The sequence below is a fragment of the Aethalodelphis obliquidens genome, unplaced genomic scaffold, assembly GCF_003676395.1.
Source record: "Aethalodelphis obliquidens isolate GAN/ISIS:26980383/991018 unplaced genomic scaffold, ASM367639v1 scaffold5, whole genome shotgun sequence".
NCBI classification, from domain to species: Eukaryota; Metazoa; Chordata; class Mammalia; order Artiodactyla; family Delphinidae; genus Aethalodelphis; species Aethalodelphis obliquidens.
Genome location: NW_020837949.1, coordinates 39,296,501 through 39,302,500, shown reverse-complemented (window position 1 = coordinate 39,302,500; position 6,000 = coordinate 39,296,501). Strand labels below are relative to the sequence as shown.

Sequence of the window (6,000 nt, the reverse complement as noted above, 5' to 3'; positions counted from 1 at the left end):
ATGTTCTTGCTTGGTTTGGGAAAGTTCCCTTCTGTTATTAGATTGGTGAGAGATTTTATCATCAGGAATGGATGTTGGGTTTTGGTAAATGCTCTTTCTACAGTTATTGGAATCATTGTGTTTTTTTCTTTTTTAGTCTGAAAATACAGTGGATTATATTCATTGCTATTTGAATGCTATACTAACCTGTATTCTGAGATAAATCTGATATGGTCATGTTGCATAATATTTTTAATATATTGTTAAATTTAATTTGCCAACATTTGGTCATGAACTTTTCTACCTATGTTCATGAGGGATATCTATCTATAGCTTTCTTTTTATGTAATGTCTTTTGCTGGCTTTGATGTAAACGTAATGCTGGCTTCAAAAAATAAGAGGGATATCTTCCCTCCTTTGTTATTTTCTGAAAGAGTTCTGGTACTATTTGTTTTGTTTTGCTTTGTAACATTCTTTGTAACATCTTTCATTTTCTCTTGCTTTGTAACATTCTTTTCTGCCTTTTCTTCAGTTCTCTTTCAGTGGGAGCTGCCCATACTAGATATTCAGTTTGGTCTTCCTCTCTTAGGTAAGTGAGTGCCTTTAAATGAGGTGCATTTTTCATTTGTTGTCATAATTTTGTGATTCTTTAGAAGTCACTAAGATCAGATTGCTGACATATCTCCTATAGCAGCCAACCAGCATATGGTGGAAAGCAAAGCAGCTTCTTTTTTGGACTAACAGCCAGTGAGTAGGAAATCCAGTTCCTCTTCTGTCTATTCAGCTCACCAGAGTAGCTTGAAATCCACAGCAGGCAGGCAGATGCAGACTCCTAGTTCCTCAAAGACTCCATAGGGGGGCTTGTTTGTTTGTTTGCTTAGCCAGGCAACAAGGAGTAGCAAGCACTTTTCTCTGTAGCTGGTCATTTATTCAGTCATTCACAAATATTTAGTGAGTGTCAACTATGTGTCAGACAGTATTCCTAACACATAGGATACAGGAAGAAACAAACAGAAAGAGATGTCTGCATTCACAGAGTTTATCAGGGTGATAAAAATAGAAATAGAATAAATTATAAAACCATATAATATTTTAAAATGTGGAAAATGCAACTTTAAGAAGAAAAATTAGAGAGTATAAGGGAGACCTCAAATGCTAGGAGGAGAGGGACAGTTTGCTGTATTGAATTTGCAGTTAGATTTCTTCTTATAAAGAAGAGATTTGAGAAAAGACTTGAAGGAGATGAGAGATTGAGGCAAGAGACTCTCTAGGGAAGAGCGTTCCAGGAGAGGGAACAGCAGGAGCTAAGGCTCCAAGAACAAGACAAGAGCCCTTCTCCATTCCCTGGCACGAGGGATGAGGTCCAGACCCCGCTCCCCAGGAGATCCAGGTTGTGACAGCATTCCTGGCCTGGTTTTATTACATCCCAGGGGGAGCTGGGAAGAAGAGGGAGTCACAGATATACAAATATAAGCCTTGGCTTATCAGAACTTTTCTACAAAATATGCATGAGAGGTACTACCAGAGAACCCATACTAGGATATCTAGCTCAGCGTACCACTTTAAATATTCTGAAATGAGACACAGAGAAAACCAATTAATCTGTCACTGACAGAGATTATTTTATGATAGGGCAGTCCTGATGACAAATAGCAAAATACAAGCAAAATGATGATTAGTGTTTGATTTGTTGCAAAAACACCTACACAGAATAGCTGCTGCTGCTTCTTTTTTTAAAAAACGTTAAAATAGCCAAACAGAATATCTTATCTAAATGCAAAAATGCATTATTTATGATTGGCTTTCATCTATTTAAAGATTTCAAAATTCAGTTTTCTGCAGTATCCTTAGGATCCATCAAGAACATTAGGAAGTAAGATAAACCTGAAGGCAGTATCGTTTATAGAAGAAATATAACACTGAGACTTTGAATATTAAACAATTTATATACCAGGCATTTTTGTTATTGAAAATTTCTTCTTAGTAGCTGATTAATATAATCCAGTACTAGTAGGTTGAATTTTTTTCCCCTCTTTTGGTAACAAGCTGGAATTATTTGTAAATCTTTCTAATTCAGAATATGGAATAAAAATTAGATTACATCATGAAAAATGCAGTGGTTGATTTGACAGTTATTTTAAAGGTAAACCTGTATTTTTCAATAAATTTCCATGCCTTTGTATATTAAGTATAATTTTTATTTTTTGAGTTTTAAATATACAGGTGTGTGTATAAACATGTACACAAATGAATTGAACGTTTGTATATATTCATGGTAAAGTAACTGACAACACTTCATACCTAAGCTTACTTTGGTTCTCAATAATGATAAGTATTTAAATGTACAAATATGAATCTCCAGGACTATAGTTTTCACATTAGGAAGAGGAATTGTGTTCGGCTTTTTGTATAACATGATAGAAAAGTTAATTATTTTCTATGGACCTGGGCATATTTATTGTTCACCAAAGATTTAGAGGTGTGTGTGTGTGTGTGTTTGTGTGTTACCAAGTTCTTCTTGAGCCAGTTAAAAAGGATTTAAGATTCTGACTCAACAGGCCACTTGGATTTAGTAAAGATTTATTTACACAAAGATTCAAGAATCATCACAGGTTCATTTTTAGAAACCAAATTCAAGTAAAATTGCTTTGAAAAAACAGCTGAATGAATCAAACTGAATGAACATTAAAACATGGCACAAAGGTCAATAAAAGTGAGAAACATAACATTTTTTTTAAAACTACAGTTGAGTAAGAAGACAGTAACCCCCAAATTTTAAAAAATACTTTCTAATTCTTTTAGTCCTAGCACTCTTGTATTAGTTTGCTAGTGCTACCACTAAAAAAGTACTACACATTGAGTGGCCTAAACAAGAGACGTTTATTGTCTCACAGTTCTGACGGCTAGAAGTCTGGAATCAAGATGTCAGCAGGCTTGGTTCCTCCTGCAGGCTGTTTGTTCTGAGGAAAGTATCGATTGCGGGCCCCTCTTCTTGGCTTGTAGATGGCTATCTTCCCTCTATGCCTGTCTGTATCCATGTCCAAGTTTCCCTCACCAGCCATATTGTATTAGGGACCACCCTAATGACCTCATTTTAACTTGATTACCTCTGTAAAGACTCTATCTCCAAATAAGGTCACATTCTGAGGTACTGGGGTCTAGGACTGCAGCATACCTTTTTTTGAGGGGACACAATTCAACCCGTAACAACTGTCTTGGGAAATGAAAATAAAACATTAAAGTATTAATATTGTCTGCTGTTACAAAGTACAAAAATCTTGAAGTTAGCTATTAGCTTGAAGTAGCATTGTCACTAATTTTGATAGCAGTAGATGGTTCCCTCACATAAAGTTATAACTTCCTTTGTCTAGTTGGTTTATTTGCTTCTTTGTGACAGCCTCACTATCCAAATCATTTCTGCTCATTTAGAGCTGAGACAGAACACATATGATTAGATGGAAAAAATCCACTCCAATAATTAGAAAAGATTATGTCAAATAACTGTTTCTGCCTCAGGGACACAGGGAAAAACTTGTCTCCTTATTAGAACAGAGTGCCAGGCTTTGCATATTTCTGAAGCTTGCTTCAGTTTGAAGTCTTTCAAGATAAATTAGCAGCTATAAAGTTCATAAATTGAAAATCAGGAGATCATTTGTTTTTCCTGTTGGCATTCATCTTTCTCATTACTATAAAAAGGAATGTGTTTTTATTTACCTTATGCTGTTTTACTACTGCAGCTAAACACAAAATTGGCAGTTACATTATTTATATTCATAAGGTCTTATTCCAGGCATCTTATTTTGCTTTTAGCCTCTAGTTCTTGAGTGTTTTGACTAAGATGGCCTTATTCTTCCTCTCATGACCTCTGACTATAGGTTCATGACCTCCCTTTTCTTAGAGCCTTTACTTTAGAAAACTTGCAGTTGTAAATTCTTTCTCTGCTCTTTTGAGGTGTAAGTCTTCTGCAACCCAGAAATGTGGTTCTCAAGGACCTGGGAGTCATCTTTTTGCAATGCAGTCATCAAGAAAGATAGGGCCTCTGTTTCCTAGTTTCTGTGCAAGGGTAGGAGCCTAACAAGTAGCAAACACAAATGGCCCAATCACTGTGGGCAAACTCCTCACCCCCTTCTCAGAGTCCTCCAGTACTTTTTCATTCACTCATCCCAGCAAATCCTTCTGTCTTTTGTTTCAGGGAAGTTGAGTTCAGTCTCTCTCCCCTATTGCAATAGTCTTGAATAGTCTTCCTTGTCAATTTTAACAAGTGTCTGGTGCAATTTTCTCCCTAACAGTTTCGTCTGGTCCTTCATTTGGGGGTAACTTCTATGAATAATAGAAACTACATGACTGTGTACTTGAATTGTACATATTCTGTACTTAAATTAACTGCAATCTTACTATTCATTTTTATGTTAAAGTTTTGAATAAACCTGAAATTATTTAGTGTCACAAATATAATATCTATGACCTACTCAGAAATTCTTTTTTTTTTTTAACATCTTTATTGGAGTATAATTGCTTTACAATGGTGTGTTAGTTTCTGCTTTATAACAAAGTGAATCAGTTATACATATACATATGTTCCCATATCTCTTCCCTCTTGCATCTCCCTCCCTCCCACCCTCCCTATCCCACCCCTCTAGGTGGTCACAAAGCACCAAGCTGATCTCCCTGTGCTATGTGGCTGCTTCCCACTAGGTATCTATTTTATGTTTAGTAGTGTATATATGTCCATGCCACTCTCTTACTTTGTCCCAGCTTACCCTTCCCCCTCCCCACATCCTCAAGTCCATTCTGTAGTAGGTCTGCATACCGTATGCTAACACATATATATGGAAACTAAAAAAATAAATTTGAAAAAATGGTCATGAAGAACCAAGGGGCAAGACGGGAATAAAGATGCAGACCTACTCAGAAATTCTGCTTTAGTTTATTCCATGCAATATTTGGATTGTTTTTGTTTCATTAGAAAGGCAGGGAGATGTTTGATGTCAACTTCAAATATAAAGATTTTTGCTTGTAGAAATCTGGGATTTCTATCCATTTACCATCTAAATATTTCTTGCATTCTCTCTGTCCAATTTCTACAACTACTCATGTACTCAAGGCCTGCATCATCTTCATTTGGGCTAAGTATATTTTACTTGAATCTGTCCTATCTGTCTAAACATACTCAAATCTGTTTTCCACACTGCAAAAAGGTGATCTTCCTAAAATGGAAATCAGCATATATAACTGTTCAGACAATCACTGCCCTACAAGGTACACTTATGTGAATTAGATAAAGGTCCTCTTCTTCAAGTAAAATAGACTTTAGGTTAGTAGACCACAATCTACACAACTATACTTGGGCTGATCTGGGGAAATGGGAGCTTGGGCAGTTCTCCCTTGCAGGACATGGCCTCCTGGTAAAGGATAGGGAGGGAATAGATAGCTTGTTGGTTGCCGTGGGACACCTGGACAGTGCTGGCTGTTCCCATCTTAATGCACTGGCCAACTATAGCATCACTAATAGCAGAACTGCTGGCTTTAGATGCTTTCTGACATCATGCACGTGAGGTACACAGTTTCGTCCATGAAGTAGTCTTGCTGAAATGATTATAATTAAGACTTACTTTTAGATCTAACTTTCAGTTTACAGAAAGGACAGACAATGGAGAAAAAAACTAAACAGCCTCACAAGAGCACAAATATAAAACATCAGACATTCTTTTTTTTTTTTTTTACAAAGACCTTATTTTTATTTATTCATTTTTCTCTTTTTGTAATTTATTTTTATTTTTTTAACATCTTTATTGTAGTATAATTACTTTACATTGTTCTGTTAGTTTCTGCTGTATAACAAAGTGAATCAGCTATATGTATACATGCATCCCCATATCCCTCCCTCTTGCATCTCCCTCCCATCCTCCCTATCCCACCCCTCTAGGTGGTCACAGAGCAACAAGCTGATCTCCCTGTGCTATGTAGCTGCTTCCCACTAGCTATCTGTTTTACATTTGGTAGTGTATATTTGTCAATGCT

The 6,000-nt window shown here is 36.3% G+C and overlaps 1 long non-coding RNA gene across 1 annotated transcript in view; it reads left to right on the top strand.

The window, feature by feature from the left end:
• The first annotated feature begins 509 nt into the window (after positions 1 to 509).
• Positions 510 to 6,000, top strand: part of LOC113618218 (uncharacterized) — a 209,274-nt gene continuing 203,783 nt past the window's right edge. Inside the window, exon 1 of the long non-coding RNA XR_003431927.1 lies at positions 510 to 568. This is a non-coding gene — a long non-coding RNA (uncharacterized LOC113618218). The remainder of the gene's footprint in view (positions 569 to 6,000) is intronic.